Here is a 12,691-nt window from a genome sequence, read left to right on the forward strand (position 1 = left end):
CTTGAAGATAGGTAAATATCGTTATGTGAGCTATTAGCCACCCACCCATATGTCACGTTCCTCGGCTAGAGTTTTGGAACCCATCGAACCTTCAACTATGTTGTAGAATCAGTCATTAGCTACAGAACTAGTGCAATTCAATAGCTTATGCAAATATTGAGTTAAATAATAAAGAACAATGAAACTTATGAAATAAAAGATGTTTAAGTACCTTTTATTTCCATGAACCTTATAAAATTATTCTCAATTAGAGTTATTAGAGTAAAAAATAAGGAGGGTGGAGTGTAAGAACGTTGTCAAAAAGAGATAATTTTGGGCTTCAACATTCCCCCGCACATAAGACATTTCATGTCCTCATGCACAAAATTTCAATTTTTTGTAATCCTTCTATGTTACTGAGCTTCTTCAGAGGCCTGATCAAGAATATCTAAGTTAGTTCTTCTTGCTTTCCTGATATTGATTGTCGTCCTTGGTTTCTTCATCAAGATCCTATACTACAAATTTATGATCTTTTTCTTAATAAATTTGTTTTTAGCTTTCAATTTCTTATTTTTCTCATACCATAAACCAAGATGTAATAAGACAATATCATTTTGAGTTCTCTGAATTTCATTTTGTACCTTTAGTGTTTAATGTTCATGTTTCAAATGTCTATTTAATACCTCCAATTCATAGATTTCCTTCTTAAGAGTGTTTACAATTTGGGGCTCTTCTAGAGGATCAAAATGAATTCTTTCATTTACAATTTCTTCTCAGTTTGAGGATGATTCAACAATTTTTCCTGTAGCTCTTCGTTCCAGAGATTCTATGTAGTCATATATTTCTTTCTGGACACGATCAATTTCTGGAGTTCTCCTATCTGGACTTGCAATTGGTGATGGAACTCTCGGTTCCTCTTCTTCTTCTTCTTCTAAATTGATGAATTCTGGAGATTGCTAAGACTGTGCATGTATTGGTTTTATAAGCCTTGCACTTCTTCTTATAGTTGATGGTGACTTTTCAGTAATATGGGGATGCCTTTTAACCTTTTCTTATTCTTATTTTCCTTTTGATGTACTTCCCCTTTATTGTTGGATATATGTCTTCTAACATGTTTCTGCTTAAGATTTTCCAACACACTTACAAGAGGGGTTTCATCATCAAAATATTGATCTTGTTGTGTTTCTTGTGCAGTTGATTTTTCCTTAGGGTTTGAGGGAAACTTGCTTCTACTCCTTGTTTTATTACTAGGTTCTTCTTGTTCGACTTCTTTGAAATGATTTTTAATCATAAAATCTTTCCAGTTATCCCCTTTTCTTTTCAGATGGGTTTCAATTAAAATTTTCACTAACCCATGATGGTACAAGACATTATCTATGGAATGTATTTTCCACTGAATGTTTCTAAGCATTTTTCTCAAAGTACGTAGCAGGAAGTATGGTAAATTGATTTAATTACCATCAAGAAAATTCATCATCAGGCGAGAATGGTAAACAAACATGTTTCCAAACCTACCTTCAAAAGTTATGAATCTTTGAATAATTAATAGAAAATTTCTCCATTTAGTATTTAAAGTTGTGACTTAGATTCCCTTCTTAAAGACATAGATATCCATACCTAGATTTTTAAGGAAGACTTCCCGTTCTTTCTCCTTAATCTTCCAGTTCTTGAACCAACTTTCCCTGATTCTCGGTAATTCAGTAGCTTCTACTTAAAATGACTCTATTAGAACCAATTTAATGTCTCCAATCTCTGCTTTTATACTATCATATGCCCAAGAAAATGATTTCGTAAATTTTTCTCATTCCCATCAAAATTTTCAACAAATTATAACCACTTCGCATGTTGTAACTGTTGTTTCACCTATGGGTATCCTTCAAGAATTAGCCCCATTTGATTTTGAGCATACAATGACTCCCTTGCTGAAGAGGTCTTAGTCACTAATTTCTGTTTTTGACAGGTTTATGAAAGGAGTTTGGCTATGGAATAGGTCAAAGAGACAAAATTTGGGTAATAGGTGAGGCGTTTTCGACAATCGAATAGGGCTGAGTGGAATGGATATGATGCAAGGAACTGTGATGGTATGCTAAGGAAGTGGGATGATATACGAAAGGAAGGGAGTAAGTTTGAATGATAACAAGGTTTCATATTGGATTCATATCCTTTTGACAAGATATAGATATATTCATTAGAACCAAATTCATGTCGTAATGAGGGTAATCATTATACAAAATGGTAGTAGCAATGATCATTCATCTATTTAATTTCATAATTCAATGTTTTTCCTATTATGTCACTAATATTTAAATACCTTCTATCTTTCCTTATTGATGTTTGGATTTGTCCTTTTGTAGGTTGTACTCAGGTTGCTTTAGTTGTGATCTTCATTCAATTTGCTTTTGCAATGATCTTCATTTACCCTGGTTTCAATCTATTAAGTTGGCTACAAAATTCCACGGTAGCTGCAAATTATTGGCAATTTTGTATCTGTCTTATTTTTCAAAAGGGGAATAAAAAGAAATGGGAAAGGAATAGGGAATTAGAAAGAAAATCTATGATGCCAAGAATTCTTGGTTTTCAACTTAGATTTTCTATATAAACATGCCAACAATGTTGGCTTTCATGCTTATACAAAAAAATATTTTCAATTTTTTTTTTAATAGAAAGAAAGAAGAAGGCTAAGTTGGCGAGGAAGAAGAATCTTCCTTGACCAACTTCAAATCAAGATTATCTCGTAGATTTTTTATGAACTCTTCGTTTGTTAATGGTTTATGATATATTCATAATCTATGAGATTTTACAGGGAAAATTACTTTGTCTTCATCAATGGTTCTGATTCTGACTGCTCCATTATCAAAGATAGTTTCAATCTCAAAAGGACCAAGCCAATGAGTTTGAAATTTTCCTTGAAAATCTTTAAACTTTAAATCAAAAAGCAATGCCCAATCACCAGGCTAGAATTTTCTTTCTTTGATAAACTTATCATGCCACCTGGATATTTTCTATTGGACTATATTGGATCTTTGAATAGCATCTTGTCGTATCTCATCAAGTTCATTAAATTGCTCCATTCTTTGTCTTTGGGCTTCTGATAGATCAATACCCATTTTGACTGTTTTTTTAAAAGTCTTTATCTGGAACTCAATAGGAAATAGGACTTGCTTTCGATAAACAAGTTCATAAGGAGTGTAACTTGTTGTGTTTCTCCATGTGATACGATATGCCCATAAATCTTATGGAAGCTTTTCTGCCCAATCTCTTCTATGCAAATGCACAGTCTTGGTAAGAATTGTTTCAACTACCTTATGGGTATATTCAACTTGTCCATTTGCTTGTGGATGATATGGAGTGGATTTCCGATGTTTGATTTTGTATTCCTCCATTATCTTTTGTACCAACTTGGATGTAAATTGAGTACCTTGATTTGTCACAATTTCCCTTGGGACACCAAAACGAGTGAAAATATCCTCAAAAAGAAATGAAACTACAACATTTTCAGTAGCAAAAGGAAGTGCTTTAGCTTCTACCCATTTTGTGACATAATCTATACAAACAAGAATGTACATTTTTTGTCTTGATGGTGGATTGATTGGACCAACAAAATCCAAAGCCCATTTCTCAAAAGGTTCAATAAGTACCTAGGGTTGTAGATGCATTTCATCTAAAGAAACATGATTTCCCATTATTTGACAACTGTCACATCTCTTAACATATTCTTTGGCATCCTTAAAAAGAGAAGGCCAATAGTATCCTAGGAGAAGGAATTTATAAGCAATTCTTTTATCAGCAAAATGTCCTCCACATGCTTCATCGTGATAAGCTTTTAATATTTCTGGTACTTCATCTTCTCTAACACATATTCGAATGGTTAATTTAGGTCTTGTTTTGTTCATGCACTAGTTTGAATAACCTTCTTTTTTTCTTGAAGAGACAAATATGAAGGTAACTTCCCTGTGGACAAATAGTTAGCAATATATGCAAACCAAGGAGATTTAATAGATACTGCAAAAATATATTCATCAGCAAAATTATCTTCTACAAGAACATCTTTATTATCATTTTGGATTCTAGATAGAAAATCAGGAACTGTGTTTTCCTTTCCAGGTCTATCCAAAATAGTAATATTGAATTCTTGTAATAACAATAACCATCTTGTAATTTTGCCATTAGTAATTGATTTATTCATTAAATATCTAATTGCATAATGATCTATGTGAATGAAGGTTTCATAACCAATGATATAATGTCTGAATTTATTAATGGCATGTACAACAACTAAAAACTCATTTTTTGTTACAGTGTAATTCAACTCTGCAAGGGTCAGATTTTTGCTTGTATAGTAAATGGCATAAGGAGTTAACTCCTTTTTTCCTAATACAAGTCATAAAGCTATATCCAAGGCATTAGTTGAAATGTGAAAAGGTAGTTTCCAGTTTGGTCCTCTTAAAATGGGTGCTTCAGAAATATTTTCTTTCGATGCATCAAAGGCTTTTTGGCAGTCATAATTCCAGATGAATTCACAATATTTTGTAAGCAATTTGAAAAGTGGAGAGGCTATATTCATAAAGTTTTATATAAACCTTCTATAATAGCCAGTAAAACCAAGAAAAAATCTAACATCCCTTTGACAAGTAGGAACTTATAATTTATCAATGACTCCTACCTTAGATGCATCCACTTTGATTCCATTTCCTAAAATATTGTGGCCTAAAACAATTCTCTCAGTGAACATCATAAAATATTTTCATGGCTTAATGAGAGATTTTCTTCTTTACACCTAATGAGAACTTTTTTCAAATTTTTAAGAGCTTCTTCAAAAGAGTTTCCATAGACAGTAAAATCATTCATGTAAACTTCCACACAATCATGATTTAGATCAGAAAAAATGCCTAGAATTGCCCTTCGGAATGTTGCAGGTGCATTACATAACCCAAAAGGAAGTACTCTGTAAGCATAGGTTCCCCATGGATAAGTAAAGGTTGTTTTATCTTGATCTTCTAGAGCTACTTGGATTTGGTTATATCCACTAAAACCATCCAAGAATGAAAAATATGTTTTCCCTGCCAATGTATCAAGGACTTGATCTATAAAAAGAAATGGAAAATGATATTTTAAAGTAGCTTTATTCAATTCCCTATAATCAATGCATACTCTCCATTTTCCATTCTTTTTCAGAACAATTACCAATGGTGAGACCCATTGGTTGTCTAATATTGGATAATTGAAATTCACATTTAACAATCTTTATAGTTTTTCTTTAACAATTTCACTTAGGATTAGATTCATCCTCCTCTATGGTTGTTAGATTGGTTTATCATTTTCTTCAATATAAATATGATGCATACAAGTGTTAGGATCAATATAAATATGGCATTATTAAGAAACAAGCATATGCTCTTATCAAATCTTTGAAAGCTTTCAGAGTTTACATTCTGCATTCCAAGATAATTGCATATGTGCCCTTTGCTGCAATAAAAGACATCTTAACACAACCTGATGCTGATGGAAGAAGGGATAAATGGATTGCAAAGTTGATTGAATTTAATATAGAATTAAAGCCCACCAAACTTGTCAGAGGTCAGGGTCTTGCCAGGTTGTTAGCTGAAGAAAATTGCAAAACATTGGACATACATTTCATGGGCACAATTGCAGAAAATGGTTAGGCAGAAGAAGAAGAAACAGTTGAACCAGAAAAGAATCAGACATTGGCTGAAAATATAGCTTCTTGTGATTGGTATTCTGTAATAGTTACATTCTTGTTGAAGCTAGAAATTCCTCCAGGCTCAAGCACAAGTCAAGCCAGAACTATCAAGCTTAGGGCAGCTAAATATTGCATTCATGAAAATCTTCTCTACTGGAGGGACCCATCTGGAGTGCTTTTGAGGTGTCTGGACAAAGAACAGTCAATAAAAGTTATGCAGCAATTTCATTCCAGCATGTGTGGAGGGAATCATTATTGGAAAACCACTACCCATAAGATCCTTAGAGCTGAGTACTATTGGCCCACTTTATTTTCTGATATATTTTCATTTGTTAAATCTTGTGACAGGTGCCAAAGATTTGAAGGAAAGCAGCAATTGAAGTCCCTGCCCTTGAAACCAATACATGCAAAAGGCCCTTTTCAGCAGTGGGGCTTGGATTTCATTGGAGAAATCAATCCACATTCCAGTGGCTAGCACAGATGGATATTAGTAGCCACTGATTATTTTACTAAGTGGATTGAAGCAATCCCTACTAGGAAGGTTGATCATAATGTGGTCATGAAGTTTTTAATTGAAAATATCTTTACTGGATTTGGTTGTCCGCATAAATTAGTCACAGATAATGCAACAGCCTTCAGGGCAAAAGAATTGGTGGAAATGTGTGATTTAATGGGTATTAAACTAGTTCATTCCACCTCATATTATCCCCAAGGCAATGGTCTAGCAGAATCTTCAAACAAAAGCCTGATTAGGATAATCAAAAAGCTGTTAGATGACAACAAAAAGAATTGGGATTCTAAGCTCAAATATGCACTGTGGGCTGACAGAGTGACCATTAAGAAATCCACAGGGAACTCTCCATTCAAGCTGGTGTATGGCACTGAGGCTATATTCCCAATTCAGTTAACTCTCCCTATGGCGAAATTCCTTCAAGAAGAACAGAATGAGGAAGAGGACATGGCAAAAAGGATCACTGATTTAGCAGAGATACATCAGATCAGGGAACAACTGGTTGAAAAGGCTGCAGCACATCAGAAAAATATCAAGGAAGCTTTTGAAAAAGGGAAAAAGCAGATAATTTTCAGGTTGGGGACTTGGTACTGAAGTGGGATGCACTAAAGGAAAAGAAAGGCAATCATGGGAAGTTTGATGCTTTCTGGACAGGGCCTTTTATCATTTCTCAGATTCAAGGGAACAATACCTTCATATTGAAAAGTATGGGAGGAGAGGCAGTTTTTGATGGCCCAGTTAATGGGCATTTTCTGAAAATTTATGTGATTTAAGGTCTTTTGGCCTTAAAATTGTAAATATTTGATTTTATCAGTCTTAGTGTAGGTTCAGTCAGACTCCATGCCCAATGGAACACTGGGAATTTTGTTAATTTGTTTTTCATCATAAAGGCATTGATCTGCAAGTTCTTGAGACCTCACAGGGAGGATCTCATCCCCAGAAGGAGCCAGTGTTAGCTCTGCTATTCAATTCAGCATTTTGAGTATCAAATACAGGCCTGATCAGGTCGGTTTCTCTCAAAAAAGGATGTGCATCAGTTGTTCTTCTCCTGCTACTCCATTTTTGTGTACTTCCATAGCCCTCCATTGTATGTGTTTTCCTCCATTTCACCTATAAATTACTGTGAAAGCCTATGTTCTTTCGGCCCCCTAAGCACTAGGGATTAAACCCATGTAACCACGGTAACATGACCATGCGTCTACTCCAACTATTCCTCACCGTATAACCTGCACCATTCGATCTAGTTATTCAGCGATCTAACGGTCTCCATCGCTTTCCCCACTTGTTAACACGTGTACACCTTCGACTATCCGATCGTTCCTACCGGGTGATTCAACATTATCCGCTCCTCCCGCGCCCTTAAGCTACACGTGCAATAACCCACGGGGAAAGCGGTTTGCTGCCGGTCCCATCTGCCATGCGTCATCACCTGAATGGGATCGCGCGGGTTTGTACGAATACCGCCCGACCTCCGAAGGCGGTGCGGGCAATACCGCTTATCACCTACTCGCCCATTCCCCGCTCGCTATCGTCTGTGCACCTTTGCCCTCCAATTGTCGTCAGATCTGTCCACCCAAGATCTGATTGCACATGTTTAATTGACTCGCTTCTGCCCGATTCTTCCCGCTGATAGATCTCTGTCGTCCATTCGGGATCCAACGGCTCACGATCGTCTTCCGCTTCACCTTCTCGATAGCCCCTATCGTGCTGTCTCCGCCATTGATTTTCGCAATCTGACAGTGAAGCCTCATTCCTCCGTTCACTCTGTCCACCCGCCATGAAATCCACACTCCTTTGATCGTTTTGTACTCCCGAAGGACAACGACGATCAACCTCCAGTACCTTGTGCAGTTAATCCACAACAACTGCATTTAACAGGAAGAATGGCCAAGAAGAAAAAGGACAGCCTCGAGCAGATTACAACATTTACCAATTATGGAACTTCTTCCATACGGCACTCCACCTACTCAAGAAGGACAACAGAGTATCTCAAAAGGCCAATTTTGTTCATTAAAGCACGCAGTTTGCAGCAGAGGCCCATTTTAGATAGTTAGTGTGGTTGGTGGCCAATTATGACCTTCCACGCATAGAATAGCAGAGCATTTTTGTAATCAACCTCCATATATACCCAAAAACACAATGTAATAAGGGTTGATGGTTGTAGTTTTGATGTAAGGTTCAACTTCTGGAGACTGTAACTACTATGATACTTGTAGCGTCTAGTCTTCATTTTCAGCTAATACAAGCTTCTTTTGCTGTTAATTGCTCACTTTCCATTTCTACTCTGTTCTAGGCTGTGCCTGTTATGTATTTTTCATGTGCTCTTGATGTTTAGCATTAGAGGAGCTGCCATCTCACCTCTGTTTTAGAATCTAGTATGTATCATTGAATATGCTATGCAGGTTTCTGTTTACTTAGTGCCAGAGAGCTGTCATCCTGTCTGTGCATTAGGAAATGGATTTACAGACCTCTTTACTGGTTGCAGCTGGCCATCACAGGGTCTTGTGCATCTGCTGGTGTGGTCAGTATTCTCCATGTTCACCTAATCCTCAAACTGTGAGTAATTGGTGGTCTAAAGCCTTGTAGTCTGGGGGTGTTCACCCATGTCTGGGGTTAAGCATAGTAGAAGTGGTTATCTGGCTTGAATATTCATCATTCCTTCCATTCATCCATTTCCAACATTTTGTTGAGTTTCTAATGTTCCTGAGCATCTCTGAGATACAACCTAGGAGAGTTTCTTGGGGTGATAACAGGAACCACATGCACACACTCCATGTGTCTACATGCAACTTTATTGCTTTCTTGCTTTATTTCTTTTTGATAGCTTTACCGATTTTTTTACTGTTTTCTTGTTTTATTTCTATTTATTTTTATTTAGAGCTTTAGTATGGTTATTTATTATTTATTACTATTTTTATTTTTTTATTATTCTTATTTTTATTCATTGTTTAATATTTATTTTCTTGTATTTTTTATTATTATTTATTATTTATTATTAAGGGATTTATTATTTATTATTTTTATTATTATTTATTATTAAGGGACATTACACATAAACCATGGAGTTAATTAAGATACATAAGAGTGACTTCTATTTTTGAGTTTATTGAAACTAAGGAGGTTAGCCATCAGAGATTTTGGTTCTCTTTTTCATCCATAACATGAGTTTCTAGAATCAGATGTTGCTCCACTACCGTGAGCGTCCATAACCCCAACAGAATCATCCACTATCCTGAGATGAGGAACTTTCTAGATTCTTGTTTTCTCATCATGTTAAAGACCATTATTTCAAATTATTTAGAATATATAGCATTCACAAGATGGGACGATTACGCACTGGACTTAGTCCAATACCACTGACCTTGCTCCATTACCGGCGAGCATTCATAGTCGTAGTGGAGATGTTAGCATGCCCCATTGGAATTTACCTCAACAAAAGGAGTAGGAGGATTTCACACTAGATTTTAATCTAATTCCACCTCCCTTGCTCTGTTGTCAGCGAGCATCTATAGCCTCGGCGGAGATACCAGCATGCCCGACCCAAGAAAACGTTGACTCCTATCCCTAGGGTAGTTAAGGGAAGGTCTCATGTATGGTTGTGATGTGACTAACTAGTTCCACAAAAGTTTCAATTGAATTTTATGAAAGCTCAATCTTACAATTATAGGTCTAACTCTTATGAATTAATGTGATCCCTTAGTATTTATGTGTAATTAGTATGGAAGAGGAATGTGGTGAGGAATATTCAATATGAAGGTGGCATTACTAATAAATTAAGATATGAGCCCTTTAATTATTGTTACCCCTCAAATATTATTTGCAAAGCAAGTCTTTAAATATGTATCTAAAAGTCTCGTTACTATGATTCATACTAAGGACTTATATATGTGTATGTATGTGCATCGTTCATACTAAGGACTTATATATGCGTATCATTCATACTAAGGACTCATATAAGACTCTTAAAGATGCAATAAAACTTCATATTTATTCATTCTAAACCTGGGAAGTGTAAGTAAACAAAATTTTATTTATATATTTATGATTTATATGCAATATGTTTTAAGAAGCAAAACTATTCAAAGAAGTCAAACAACCAATGTAACCAAGAGAGTAATTTATTAACTCCAAGACTCTTATCTTTGAGTTTTGAAAATAGTAATATATTCAGTAATTGTAAGAAAAGATAAGGTGGTTTGCTCATTTTAGTTCCTAAAAGGGAGTTTATGTCTACACAATGATAAAATGATGTTCTCTTAAAGACTTCTTCCATCCAATCTTCTACAAAATCATAATACTTTGTGTGATTATTTAAATGATAAAACATTTCTAACATTAATGTATATGCAATATATTCATAGTTTACTTCCTTATTAGAGCAATCTGAAATCATGCTAGGATTTTTCATGTGATAAATTATATGTTCTTGAAATTCATGTTCATCACAAGAAGATGAATTGTGTGTAGTTTGGAAAAATTTATTGAAGTGATGATATATATATGGAAAAATAAATAAATGAATATTAGTTAAAATAATGTTTAGAGTTATTTAATTTACATTTTCATGTACCATAATATTATCATGTGTAAAAAGGATAAGAGTTCAGGCCCGTATGGCTGGACAGTGGAGCTCTTTCAACACTTTTTTGAGACCCCGGGGAATGAATTGACTGAGGTTGTTGAATAATATGGGATAAAAGGGTCGATCTATGAACCTTTCAATTCCACATTCATAGCTCTAATCCCAAAAAAGGAGGACCCTTCATCTTTTGAGGATTTCATGCCAATACCATTATGTAACTACATCTATAAAATAATTGCAAAAGTAATTACAGTTAGATTGAAACCGGTCCTTTCAAGGAATATTTCAAAAGAACAATTTGTGTTCCTTGATGGCAGATAGATACATGAAGTAGTTGGAGTGGCTCAGGAAACCATCCACAACATTAAAAAAGCAAAGGAAAGGTGCTATAGTGAAAATAGACCTATCTAAAGCATACGATCGTATCAGTTGGTTGTACATACGAATGTTGTTGACTCATTTGGGATTTAACATTGGATTTATAAATTGGATTATGGGATGTTTGAACAATATTAGCTTTGCTATATTGATCAATGGGGCGGCTACACCTTTCTTTTAGAGTCAAAGAGGACTGCGACAAGGATGCCCTCTCTCTCCCCTTCTCTTCCTTCTAGCTACAGAAGGCCTCAATCAAATGATACTGGAAGCTAGGAGAAGAGGAGACATAAAGGGAGTAGAAGTGGCAGTCAACTTATATATAACTCATTTATTGTTCGTGGATGACATTATTCTCTTTAGTAATGGTAGCAGGAATGAAATAAAGGCATTAAAACTTATACTAGAACTGTTTCTCAAAGCTACGGGAATGTGCATCAATAAAGAAAAATCATCTCTCATTCTGGAAGGTTTCACAAGGATGGAAACCAAAAATATTGCAGAGGATCTTCCATTTGAGGAAAAGAAGTTGGATGACAGCTTCAAATACCTAGGGTTCCATTTAAATCCTGACTCGTATAGGAACCAGGACTGGTATTGGCTGGTGGCTAAAATTGAAAACAAGATTAAACATTGGAGCTTCAAATGGTTATCTAGAGTGGGTAGACTAGTCCTAATCAAATTTGTAGTAATGGAAATACTTGTATATTGGGCGGCACTTACCGAGGTACCGAAAGGAATCCTGGAAGAGTGAGGAAATTATGCAGCAGATTTCTATGGGCGGGCTCTAAAGAGGATTCGGTACTCCCCTGGGTGGCATGGGACAAGGTGGCTAGGCCGAAGGAGTGGGGAGGGTGGGGTATCAAAGATCTCACAACTTTCAGAAAATCTTTAGCAGAAAATTTGGGATGAAGGCTATTAATAAGGAAAACTTGTGGACAATGGTAGTAAAAATAATGTATATTGATCCCACCCCTCTAGATGAATGGATCAGGAAGTTAGATAAGAAAAATGCACAAATGTCAGTAGCTTGGAAAGAAACTCTTGACGCAATCAAAATTATTGAGCAAGGACTCCCTTGATAGGTGGGAAATGGAGAGAATGTAAGAATAGGGAAGGATCCATGGGTGGGATGCAATGAAGGCTTTTCCCTATCCTGGGCATCATCAACCAACTGGAAAAAAGAGGGATCCATCATTTGAGAAAGATCAAGAAAGTTGGTTAATCAATGATTTGGGGCCAAGCATGGTTATCTGAAGGAGATCTAAACCTTGATCAACAATGGATGGAGGAGTGGCAACAATTTATTAGGGAACTATCAAGATCGAATGTACGACTCAGAGATAGACCGGATAGGTTGAGGTGGATATATGCCCAATAGGGAATTATTCCCAAAAATATGGATACAAATTTCTTATGTCTAGGAAGGGATGGGGGAATCCAGAGTGGTGGGTGAAACACATCTAGAAACTTAAATGTCCAATAAAAGAAAAAATGTTTTTATGGTGCATCCTGAAGAATAAAGTTCCAACTTGGGATAATC

The sequence above is a fragment of the Pinus tabuliformis genome, chromosome 3_1, assembly GCF_031772625.1.
Source record: "Pinus tabuliformis cultivar Carrire ecotype Pingquan chromosome 3_1, CPIR1, whole genome shotgun sequence".
Classification (NCBI taxonomy): domain Eukaryota; kingdom Viridiplantae; phylum Streptophyta; class Pinopsida; order Pinales; family Pinaceae; genus Pinus; species Pinus tabuliformis.